The sequence below is a fragment of the Mirounga angustirostris genome, unplaced genomic scaffold, assembly GCF_029215605.1.
Source record: "Mirounga angustirostris isolate CCGP_5_RB_7025 unplaced genomic scaffold, mMirAng1.0.hap1 SCAF_12, whole genome shotgun sequence".
Classification (NCBI taxonomy): domain Eukaryota; kingdom Metazoa; phylum Chordata; class Mammalia; order Carnivora; family Phocidae; genus Mirounga; species Mirounga angustirostris.
In genome coordinates this window covers 21,427,849-21,440,942 of record NW_026991720.1, presented here as the reverse complement: position 1 = coordinate 21,440,942, position 13,094 = coordinate 21,427,849, and the positions used below count along the sequence as shown (strand labels likewise).

The following is a 13,094-nucleotide window of genomic DNA, read 5'->3' as shown; positions in this document are numbered from 1 at the left end:
CAGAGGACTAGCCCTTCCAGACATTAAATTATACTCTAAAGACTCTATAATGAAAAGTGTGTTGCTGGCCCAAGAGTAGACAGACAAACCAGTGTGGTAATACAGAAAGTCAAAACAGACCCAAGTACAGATGGAACTTTAGTAGTGTATAAAAAAAACAACAGGGGCACTTGGGTGGCTCAGTCGTTAAGCGTCTGCCTTCAGCTCAGGTCATGATCCCAGGGTCCTGGGATCGAGTCCCACATCGGGCTCCCTGCTCAGCGCGAAGCCTGCTTCTCCCTCTCCCACTCCCCCTGCTTGTGTTCCCTCTCTCGCTGTGTCTCTCTCTGTCAAATAAATATATAAAATCTTAAAAATAAATAAATAAATATTTTTTTTAAAAAAACAACAAAACGGAGCATCTAAAAATCACTGGGGCAAAACTGACTTTTAATAAATGGTTAAAACAATTGGTTAGCCAACTGGAAAAAGATAAAATTAGATCCATACTTCTTACCATACACAAGAATAAACTCCAAATGAATCAGGGATCTAACTGTAAAACAGTGAAGCCATACAAGTACTACAGAGGAAAAAATGGTGAATCTTCTCTAACTCCTAAATAAGGAAAAGCATGCTGTGTCTCAAAATCAGGAAAAGTACAAGAAAAGACTAATAATGTGATTACATGAAAATTTTTAATAAAATCTGCATGGCAAGAAAAAAAAGCATTAACCAAAGACAACAGATAAAATGAGAGAAAATATTTGCATCGTATCACAGATAAAGAAATAATATTCATAATATATAAAGAACTCTTAAAATTGAAGAAGTGAATACTAGTAACTTAGGACAGAAACATGGACCCAAAACATGAACACACACACATACACACATATACATACACACATATACCACTTAAACATATGAAAAGATGCCCAATTTCACTCATAAAGAGAAATTAAAACGACACTGAGTTGCTATTTCTCACCCATCAGATTGGCAAAAATTAAACAGTTATAAAAAGTCACTCTTGGCGAGGCTTTGGAGACAGAGGTATTCTCATACAAGAAGAATGGAGACATGAAGTGACCACTTACTTCCAGGGTGCAGGCAGAGAAAGTTCACAAGGAAGACTCTTCTGTGCCACAAAGTAAGGATGTGTCAAACAATGATGGGGACGTGTCAACAGCGCACAGACACCAGCCTCAGGGGGCTCCCACTGGCCCAAATCCAGGACAATTTGAGCATCAAAATCAGTAATGATAATAAAACAAGAATCAAGTACAAATCCATGAATCAACACCAATATAAATAAATAAGAGCTAAGGGAACACTATTCTTTGTGGGAGAAAACCAATAAATGAATGAAGAGGGAATGATGGCGTTTTAAATCATTACGGGGGGGCACCTGGGTGGCTCAGTTGGTTAAGCGACTGCCTTCGGCTCAGGTCATGATCCTGGAGTCCCAGGATCGAGTCCCGCATCGGGCTCCCTGCTCGGCAGGGAGTCTGCTTCTCCCTCTGACCCTCCCCCCCTCTCATGTGCTCTCTGTCTCTCTCATTCTCTCTGTCTCAAATAAATAAATAAAATCTTTTTAAAAAATAAATAAATAAATAAATAAAAATAAATCGTTACTGGGCAAACTTCATAAGAACAGCCGATTCAGGCAATCAGATGGTTAAGCGTCTGCCTTCGGCTCAGGTCAGGATCCCAGGGTCCTGGGATGGAGCCCCACATCGGGCTCCCTGCTTGGCGGGGAGCCTGCTTCTCCCTCCCCCTCTACTGTTCCCCCCTGCTTGTGCTCTCTCACTCTGTCAAATAAATAAAATCTTAAAAAAAAAAAAAGAATAACCCAATAATTCTGAAGCCTATGAGTAAAAGTTTGAGGAGTCATTAGGACGTGAACTTAAAAACATCACTCCACAAGACAGTAATTGTCTGTAAAGGGGGAAAGAGTAACTTTACACGGGGCAGACCTGGCAGACCAAACCTTAACCAAGTAATCAAAATTAATATCACCAGCTGCGGGACAAACAGACATCGTGTGACTCCAAATATGATGTGCTGAGAACACAATGTCCCTCGTGCGGCATTTCTGCCAAAAGTGCAAAACCTGAATCTAACCGTGAGGAAACTTCAAACAAAACAACATTGAAGGACATTCTAGAAATAACTGGCTAATCCTCTTCAAAAACGTTCATGCCATGAAATTCAGCCTGAGAAACTGTTCCAGATACAATTAAGTCTAGATGTAACATATGATCTGGTATTTTCCTACCCTAAAGACATTTTGGGAATAATTGACGGAATCTGACGAAGGTCTGTACTTAGATAATATTATTATATGAGTGTTAATTTCCTGACTTTGAGAAAGACTAAACTTATTAAGGAGGGGAAAAAGTAAGTTCTGGCCTATTATGCATAACCTGATTCTAAAGATGAGGAAACATCAGACAAACAAAATGAGGAAATTTCTATTTAAAAAAAAAAAAAAGGACAGGTATGATTATATTCTTCAAAAATGTCAATCTGATAAAAGACAAAGAAAAATGGTGGAAATATTCCACATGAAAGGATATTAAACAGATATGACAACTAAATAGGATATATAACCCTAGCCTGGATCTCCTACCACAGGAAAAAATGTTATAAAGGACCTTAATAGGACAACTGATAAAATCGCAATATGCATAGCAGATTCGATGATAATATTTTAACAGTATAAATTTATGGAGTAGTAGCTGTATGTAAGCAAAAATCTCTGTTCCTTAGGAAATCCCCACTGAAATATTTAGAGATAAAGGGCCACGCAATATGTAACATCCCAAATGACTCAGAAAAAACATGTGTAACACACATATAAATATAGAGAGCAAGAAAATATGCACAAATGTAAACAGGGAAAAATGTTAGTAGGTGAATCTAAAAAGAGCTGTTCTTTGCATTATCTTTGGGGTTTTTCTGCAACCTTTTTAATTTTTAATGGTCCATTCCCTAAATGAAACTACTCAAAATTACAAGTAGATCAAGATCAGCATTCAAAAAAAAAAAAAAAAGAACCTACCCTAAGAGTTACTGCTTAAACATTTTCACAGAAACTGTTATTTCCTAAGCGTTCATTTGACAGATAAGAGAGAGAAGGTTGTCTCAAAATGATCACCCTATATTCTAAGGAAAACACAACTGGAAAGAAGCTGAAATGTACAAAAGAAATTCTATCACGTGTGGCTAAAGCTTTTCGAGAGTCAGGCTACCTGGCTTAGAAGCTGGGCTCTAAGCCCTAAGCTTTCCTAAATTTGTATTTTCTCATCTATAAAGTGGGAAGGATAACAGTACCTATTTCCTAGGGCTATCATGGGGTTAAGGGAATAAGAGAAGAAAAACACTTCAGCAAGATGCCCCACACATGCTAAGCAACCATTATTATTATATTACGTCCCCACTGTATTGGAACATACCCGGCATAAGGCAATGGGGCCAACTGACTAGCAAGGGAACTGGAAAAGAATTCTTCCCATTTATCCAGCACCACACTGTAGTAAAGGAGCTCTAATTTTAGGCCCCAGGCTTTAAGCAGAATAGCCTCTGGGGTGCAAAAAGTCCTCTATCAAATTCCAATGACTTGATGAAGTATCAGTTGAAGATATCCAATTTGTCCCCATCTTATTTCTGTGTTCACCAAGTAAAGTTATGATCCAAAGGTTATCCTTTCAACAAGTCTACAGGTGGCCACAGTACATCTCCCACTGCAAATTAACACACGGGGTGTTCAGTCGGCCATAAGCTTGCTTAGCTCGGCTGGCCGGCATCATTCAGTCTCACAAGCCCCATGGACTCCGAACGAACTGATAAAATCAGATTTGTTCACCTGCAAAGTCGCACCCTAGGTGCCTGATTCAACAGTGCGGAGTTCCCCTCCTCTCCGAAGGCCTGTCCCGGCCATCAGCAGCTTCCCTCCCTGACGGGAATTTAACTACCACTGTGGAAACTTTAACTTTCCAGAAGCATCTATCAAGGGCAGGCTATCTGTCTCTATTAACCACAGGATGCCTAATGGACACTGGGAGCAATTCAACACTCACTGGTAATAAACACCGGCCTCCAAAAGAAAAGGCACTAAGTACTAATCAATAACTTTGTGTTAATCATACAACAACAGAAAATAAACTGTGGCTGCATCAACTCCGAAATTAATCTTAACCTTTCATGCAACTTAATTCAAAACACTGTGGAAAAGTTGTTTTTTAAGGATAAACATCACACAAGTTCACTATGTAATTACATAAAAATCATCACATGAAATAATCAAATTGCTATCAAATGGAAATAATTTACTAATAACATAGATTTCTGCTATTTACTCAATAAGGTTCTTTTAACCTTCTTATAATCTTCAAGAATCTCTCTTTAAAAACAAATCAAGAAGAAAGCCAGACATTACTCTTAAATGCTCATTTTCTCTTAGCAGCTTTTTAAACACACTTACCTTTAATCATCAAAAGTAGCGCATATATATATATATATATATATATATATATATATATATGCAATGCAAATTCTAAGTCCCCTCTGCCATCTTCTGTACTTTTCTACAGAAGCAAACTACAAAATTATCTTCCGGTTTCTCATTCTTAGAGGCAGGAAATAGTCTCCTTTACTCCAAGAGGGATATACAAACTCCTACCCTATCTTCCTCGGTGCTCTCCTCTGTGCAGTGCAGACTCCCTGGATATCAGACCCCACCCAAGTCCCTCTTCTCTGCACCAGCAGCTCCCGAAAACATGCCTTCTCGAGTCATGAAAAAAACCCTTTCCCATTAAATGGCACAACAGCAGATTTCCCTTCAAAACTGGAAAGATACAAAGTTTCCTCCATCCTCTTTGTTTCAGGTCTCAGTCTCCAAAGTTCTTCAGGACATAAAGAGAAGCATTACCCTACACACTACTAAGCCAATAGTATCAACACGTTAAGGCCAGCTTGCTTCTTAGTTTTTATTTTTGAATTTCAAACTTCAAAAGTAAAAGAGGATATTGAGGGGAACATCTCCCTATCCTCCAGCTGCTTGCTTCCTTCTTTTCGAGGCATGAAATGTTATGGTCCATTTTCTATCCGTCCAGAGATATTATATGTCTGTATGTGTGCAACTATTTATAAATTCTCTTTTCTATACTCTCTTATGCCTTGTTTAAGATTGTATCAAGTATATATTAAAAATGGTATTCAAGAATATGGTATATCAGAATATAATGAGTTTCCTCTGTTTTCATGACTATACGTGACTTTTAATTTTTTTATTTTTTAGAAGATTTTATTTATTCATCTAGAGAGAGAAAACATGCATGCGTGTGAGCTGGGGGAGGGGCAGAAGGAGAAAGAATCTCAAGCAGACTCCCTGCTGAGTGAAGAGCCAGATTTGAGACTCCATCTCAAAACCCTGAGATCATGACCTGAGCCGAAATCAAGAGCTGGACACTTAACCGACTGAGTCACCCAGGTGCCCCTCTATGTGACGTTTTAAATATATACAAACCAGTTTCCGTGGCTCTAGTCTCTTGTCCCACTAATTCATTCAATACACATTGTGCCAGACAAGTCTTCCTGATTTTAAAAACAAAAATAAATACACATTCCACTCCCAAATTTAAATATATTCTTTTTATTAGACCATGGTATTATATCAATGCTAAACTTCTTAGGTGTGATAATTGTGTTGTGGTTATACAGAAGAAAGTCCTCTTTTGCAGGTATTTAGAGGTGAAATGCCATGGTATCTGCAACTTATAGTCAAGTGGTCCAAATATTATAAATGTACATACCACATTTGATTCAAAACACACACATACACTGAGCATGAGAGAAGGCACCGCAAGATGTTAACAACTGATTAATCTACAAGGACATATGAGTATTTACAGTACTCTTTTTCTAAAGGTTTGAAGTTTTCAAGATAAAAAGATAGGGTAAGAAGGCTCTGGTACTTTCACAGGTCCCCTCATTTGCCACTTTAAAACATGCGATGGTCATTTCCCAACTCTCAAGCCTACGTCCTAACCTAGCCCAACAGCAACCCCGCACGCTCTCCCTTAACTACCAATCCTCCAGCTGCTCCAACTGCACGGCTCCTTGGGGTCCTTCCCTACTGCTGCACTCCTCCTCCCTTCTCTCTCCTGCCTGGACCACTCTTTGGGGTACTCAGACATTCACTCATTCATTGCATGGTCTATGCACTGGAGACCCAGCTGGAGGGTAAACATCTAGAGGAGGAAGCTCTTATGGATAATTCTAATTCCCACAGCACCCAGCTCAACACAATGCACGTGAGAGGCGTTCAAAAGTGTTTAATTAAAAGTATGGGGGGTCGCCTGGGTGACTCAGTGGTTTAAGCATCTGCCTTCAGCTCAGGTCATGATCCCAGGGTCCTGGGATGGAACCCCGCATCGGGCTCCCTGCTGGGCGAGGAGTCTGCTTCTCCCTCTGCCTCTGCCTGCAGCTCCCCCTGCTTGTGCTCTCTCTCTCTCTCTAATAAATAAATAAAATCTTTAAAGAAAAAGAAAGTATGGGTTTCTTTAAAGCAAAGAGGGGCATGGTCATTTACTGCTAAGCAACGAGGGAAGGGGCTCAGAGCTCACAGTCACACTCCTCTTAGGAAAGCATCTCCAATCTCATCTTTTTCTCCAATGCTTAAATTCCTCTCATCTTTCCTATCCTCCCAGATTGTCACAACTGTCTTCTCTCTGACACAAACAAGGCCAGATTATCCTAAGAATGGAAAAACCTGTTCCACAACCCCAAATAAAGCAACTCTAGAAATCAGAAGAGCCAAATTCTCTTAAATCTTATTTATATGACACTGCTTTCTTTTTTAAAGATTTATTTATTTATTTATTTATTTATTTATTTATTTATTTATTTGAGAGAAAGAGCGGGGGCGGGGGGGGCACAGAGGGAAAGAATCTCAAGCAGACTCCCCACTGAGCATGGAGCCCTATGCAGGGGCTTGATCTCATGACCCTGAGATCACGACCTGAGCCGAAATCAAGAGTCAGACGCTTAACTGACTGAGCCACCCGGGCGCCCCTACGTGATATTACTTTCTCACACTATAATAACAACAAACAATTTGAATAAAGCACCTCAGTTCTCTCTCTGTGGAATATTCCACATGGCGGTACCCCTCCACCAGTTTGAAACTAGGGGGGACCCGCCTCTAAATGTGTGTTTACGTCAGTTAACCAAGTTGAAGCTAGAAACACTTGCACACAGAAGCAGCCGTTATATTAAGAAAAACAACCTGTGTCTAATGACAATATACTTTGGAAAAGCTGATTCACTCACAATAAAATACACAAATGTTACCTACTTAAAAAAAAAAAAAAAAACCTAGCAAAGCTATCTACTCAAAATAAGACACAAACTGAAACTGAAGAAATGCACAACAGGAAAAATCTAAATCTGTTTCATTCTTCTCACCGGAGTACAAGTCACAGCCCTGGAAGGGACCTTAAAGTACAACCATCCATAAACTGGGATCCAGAGAGGTTAAGCAACTCATCTCATAACTAATAAATTCAAGTCAAGTTAGGCTTAGAACGCACATACTCTTTCTCAGGCTTCTCTGCCCATTTCACCTCGAAATTTCATGAATCGAATGTTCTGTCCAAAAAAAGCAGAGTGGATAGCAATGTGGGAGACCTAATTTTGGTCAACTATACCACTAACATTACTAAAATTAAGTAAATTGCCTTATCTATAGAATAAGAAGAGTAATTAAATTAGCTCTGAGGCCCCTAGAGCTAGAATATACTCTGATCCTTAAGAATAGCATAAATAACTGTTATGTATTTAATACCCACTTGACTCTCACATGTTTTACACCAAACTTTGTTACAGCCTAAGCAATTTAAAATCATTATGTTACGTTAACCCAAGCATCATCACTGTTCACCAGAAATTTCATAAATAAAAAAGAATCCTGAAGTTCATTATCTATGTGATTACTATTACCTAAATGTTGGCAGAATGTCCTTTAGGCACAAAACTTAAAACATCCATGTGAAATATATTTCACATCATACTTTCCATTCAACATGGAATATGCGATATAAACATTAAACTCTTTAGAGATAGTTTGCACCAGCACAGAATCTTATCAGAGGAAAACCTGTATTTAGCTCTGGGCTGCCATGAGTCAGGCTAAAAAAAAAAAAAAAAAAATGCCTGCAATAACTTCAGGGTGTTACTAGGCTATCCATAGCAGGAATGGCAAAGGGAAACATAGAACAGAGGAAAAAAGAACCCAAAATGGAAAAAAGAAAAAAAAGGGGCGGGGGGGAGAAGTGGAAAGAGTAAAGAACACAGAAAGAAAAGAGAATGAACAAGGAGAGAGGAATGGCCCAAAATGGATCATCAGGATACCCAGGGCCATGGTGTGCTCGCACCACACAAAACTTGCCGAGAGGTGCCAGACATCTTTAAGCATCGCTTGTTTTCTTTGGTTTAGCCCAGCGAGGACATATTTACTTGGGTCTGCTCCTAGAGTCTAGGTTCAGGATTAGGAGGATTCCAATGCATGAAAAGTAACACAGAAAGTGCTGCAATCCAAAGTACACTGGACTTTACCAGGAATGTCCAGGACCTGACCTGTTCCTGATGAGTATGTAATCTTTCCGGAGCTTAGATCCCTTCACTCGAAAAGAGCACAATGAGCCAAGACGACGGTTTAGCAAATACTACGTATATTTATACAATTGCAATTCAGTGTTTTCCAACAACTAGTACTCTGCAAAAACAAGAACAAAATGCAGTAAGAAGAAGGGTGTTTCCAGTCACTCTCAGAGACTCACTGCCAACATCCTCCCACAATGCTGGGCCCTTCCTGGGTTAAAGGGCTGGGACCACCAGACACAGAACGAGCCCAGGATAAGCCAGGACATCACACCATCACCCTCCCCCACAACACACACACACACACACACACACACAGGAGCACATGTTCTTCAGCTACGATAAGGCATGATTTCTTACACGGATAAAATCTTTTTAAACCAAATCTGTTGTTGGGATATTTCTGTTGTTTACAATCGCAAATGATCTGCTACTGAAAAATATTCTGTAGATGACAGGAAATGACTAAATAAGGTACTGATTCATTAAACCTATCAAGTCCTGTTCCAAACTGCTAGTTACACAGTGACAAAGATAAATGGCAAAGAGCAAACTCCTATGTACCTTTTCAGAAGAATTAAATTAGTAGCAGAAGGAATCTTAATTTTGAACCCTTTAAGAGTGAGAGGAAAGTAGGATTTTGATATCTTTGGTCTCAAAAAAAGGAGAAGCTTACAAACACAGCAAGCACAGTGACTGTTCACAAACTAACTAAAAGGCATAAAACAGACCACAGATTTCAAAGATAAAACCTAAAGAAAGGCTATATATGGCATTCTATTTAAAAATATTTTTCGCTTGTTGCTATCAAATACCTGCATTTTCAGGCAATAAGCCCTAAAAATGGAAGAGTCATCACAAATTCTTTTGGGATAGAGCCTGTAAGAATTAGGTATTATACAATTTTGAAAAACTAAAAAAAAAAAAAAATATCGGAAAAGCTGAAGGAATATGAACAACACTAGAGACAAAGCTGATTAAGTAAGTGTTCCTAGCATAGCGATGATTAATCTCTCTGAAAACATAAAGAAACAAAAAAGATAATCATAGACTTTTAGAAAATGGACAGTATGTGCAATGAATGCATGATGCATCCGTGTAAAAGCAGAAAGCAACACAATTGTCAGTGGCCTTGACAATGAACAGATAAGTAGCTTGGCGTCATTATGAACACGACCGAGAGACTGAGCACTAACAAAAATTCCCCTAGAAGTAGGAAACAAGCACTCAAGGTCACACACCATGTACAACTTTGCAAGAGAAGGATCTGAGGTAGCATTTTTTTATGAGCTGTTCAAGAATTAACAGAAGAATTAAGCAGGTTCCCAGAAACTCCTCTAGGGAACCGTCAAGGAAGGGATGTCTTTAGGCCTCCAACACCGAGATGAAAAGCAGCAAAATCTTCCAAATTGGGGTCAACAACCTTTCCAAAGTGCAGTGTTCAGGTTCAGTTTTCAGGTCTCCTGATGTAGACAGCACAAGTATGGAGAAGGGTGCCCTTGAGACACATCCCTAAGCTTCTGAAGGAAAAAGAAAGCCAGCCACACTGCAAGGTAGTCTAAAATAAGGAGTCCTGGGTCTCCGCATCCTGGGGCTGAGAAGCAACACCCCTACATTGGGACCCCAGTCTCGATGAACAGGTACCTTTCAAAAAGCTCAAGTCTCACGAGGATTGACAATCATACCACAATGTGAATAAACTCAAATCACAGCATTTTAGGGCCAGAAACACTTTACTTACTCCACCAAGTCCCCCATTTTCCAGACGAGCAGCCTATGGCCCAGAGCTGGACACTCTCCCAAGGTTCTGTAGCTCGTAGGAACTAGCATCCAGTGGAAAGAATATGAAGCACTTAGCACAGTCTCCAATCAGGCAAGTAGCCATTAATCATTCTTACAGTTATTAACATTGCTCTACCTTAATGCCCTTTCCACCAAACTAAATCAAATCAGCCATAGCACAAAGCGAGAACCGACGGGACACGGAAGAACAGAAAAATGTAGAGGCAGGATCATGAAGGAAATCCGGGGGCGGGGGGGGGCAACCAGAAGCCAGCCTAAGAAGCTAGATGCCTTGCTGGCTGTGAAAAGAAACAGAAATGACACAAGTTGGAAGAAAGGAAACTCAAGAGATGTGGGAAGGACAAAGAAAGATGTTGCCCTGTGTCAATGTGATTAAATATGAGAAAAAGTATTAAGTGTCTTAAACTCCCTAAAGCACTGCAGGCTTTTAAAAGGTCCTAGGGTCCGGGAGAGGGGTAGCACAGGATCATACAGCAGCACCTCCCATCTCCCACGGCTGCTTGGTGAAAACTGGCCCAAGGGCCACCCCCAGAACTCCTGTCATACAGACTGCCAACCCCAGCCTCAAACCATCAAGTCTAAAGAATTCAAACCAGTTTCACAGATTTAGTTACGAAGATTATGTCACAGATATTTGAGTCAAGAAATGACTAGCAGCAAATCACATGCAGTCCCTTTCAAAGAAATAAACAGATCAAAATCTAAGGCCCTTTCCATGAAATATAGTCTAAAATCAATTATACGGGTGCTGACTCAACTTTAAAATTTAAGGTTCAGTCATTTTTAAAAGCAGTTAGAAAATAGAGAATTTCCAGATAAAAATTAAAACCAGTAGATATGGAAAGCAGTGAGATCTCATGGCCTCAGCCCAGATTTGTGGCCTGTGCTACACAAATGATTTGTTTCCTAATCCATAAAACACATCCAGTAATAAACACTGTGTGCGCCTTCCAGGAATCTGATTTAAACAAGTTAACGGTCATAAAGCCATCTAAAAAAGCAAGCACTGCATGGATCCTGGGCGAAACTTTGGAAAGGCATGGGATGTGAGTCAAATAATAGCATCTGGTGGTATTTTGATGTATTCACCGGAAATGAAAAGGAAAACTCGTTAATTTATTTTCTAACAAAACCTCTGCTATTAACTAGTCAACGCACACAGAAAGTTTCAGAACAGTTTAAAAACTTAAAACCTTTCATTTTTACCCTCCCACTCCCTATTCCTCACCCATTTCTTTTTTATGTCTTCTTGCTCTAAGATTTTTTTCCCCAAAAAAATCTTGCTCTTCTGTCTTCTCCAATAAATTCACTCACATTAGAATGTATTGTCAAACCTCACTTCCACTCACCTCGGACCTTGAGTCCATCTGACTCCTGGCACCTGGGAGTCTAGTTTCATCTGAAAGGCTTCCAGAGCACCACCTGTTAGATTGCCTTAGAATCTCCACGAACCCCTCCCCACAGCCCCCCTCTCTACTCCCTCCCACCATCAAAATAGACAACACACGCTGGGTAAGAACAGTGTGCTTGCTCTGCAAGGGCTGCTTTAGAACATCTATCTCCACAGCCTTCCTGCCAGATTCCGTCCCAAAAGGCCCTTCATTTACAACTGCAGAGCCTCTACTCTTCCCCAAAGTTCTCAAAACCAGGAGTGGCCGAGCTGTGACAACTTACTTTTCATCCCCATGATGGGCATCTCCTTCCTGCAACCATACCTCTTCTGCAAAGCAGATCCCTTCAGAGGATGTCCAGGTTCACACTATCAGTCTACTATGAACCCAAACCCACAGAATCCTAACTAGGAAAAGGAACTACATCTCATAAACACCATTTTATTTAATGAGCTCCCAACTATGTAATACGCATCCTGGAGCTGTCTATTACAAGGCACTCGGTTAGATCTGATAGAACATTCAGGTTTAAAAAACAGTGAATAGTTCTTTAATAACATGAGGAGGGCCGCCTGGGTGGCTCAGTCGTTGAGCGTCTGCTTCAGCTCAGGTCATGATCCCAGGGTCCTGGGATCGAGCCCCACATCAGGCTCCCTGCTCATCAGGAAGCCTGCTTCTCCCTCTCTTGCTCCCCCTGCTTGTGCTCCCTCTCTCGCTGTGTCCCTCTCTGTCAAATAAATAAATAAAATCTTTTAAAAAAAATGAGGAATATTTCAATATACCGTTAACTGGAGACCTTGACTATTGGGTAAGTATACCCAATCCTGGGTATTAACAGACCCAAAGGTTTTGCAAAATATCTGGAATTCTCCAGAAACTCTCAAAATACAATTAATTCAATTCCATTTTAAACTTTTACAACTCAGTTTGCCATAGGGCAATCTTTAAGTGACGCGAGGTTGTAGAAATCAAAGGGTAGGTGCTGCCACTGCAAAAGGGGGAAAATGGGCACAAACACTTTATAAAACTTTAGGAGAAATGATCTGATCCAGTGGTTCTCAAAATATGGTCCTCTGACCAGCTTCAGCAACTCCTAGAAACCTGCAAAAAAAATGCAGATCATCAGGCCCACCCTAGACCCGCTGAGTCAGAAACTCTGGGGTGGGGTCCGGCAATCTCGGTGATCCTACGCGACCACTCACTGATCTGATCCACCCACTCCACTGAGGAGAAAGAAATGGAGCCAGTAACTTC

General features: G+C 40.3%; 1 long non-coding RNA gene across 2 annotated transcripts in view; it reads right to left on the bottom strand.

Moving 5' to 3' along the window:
* Positions 1-13,094, bottom strand: part of LOC123835300 (uncharacterized) — a 220,842-nt gene that overhangs the window by 199,340 nt on the left and 8,408 nt on the right. The gene's annotated exons all lie outside the window — the stretch shown is intronic.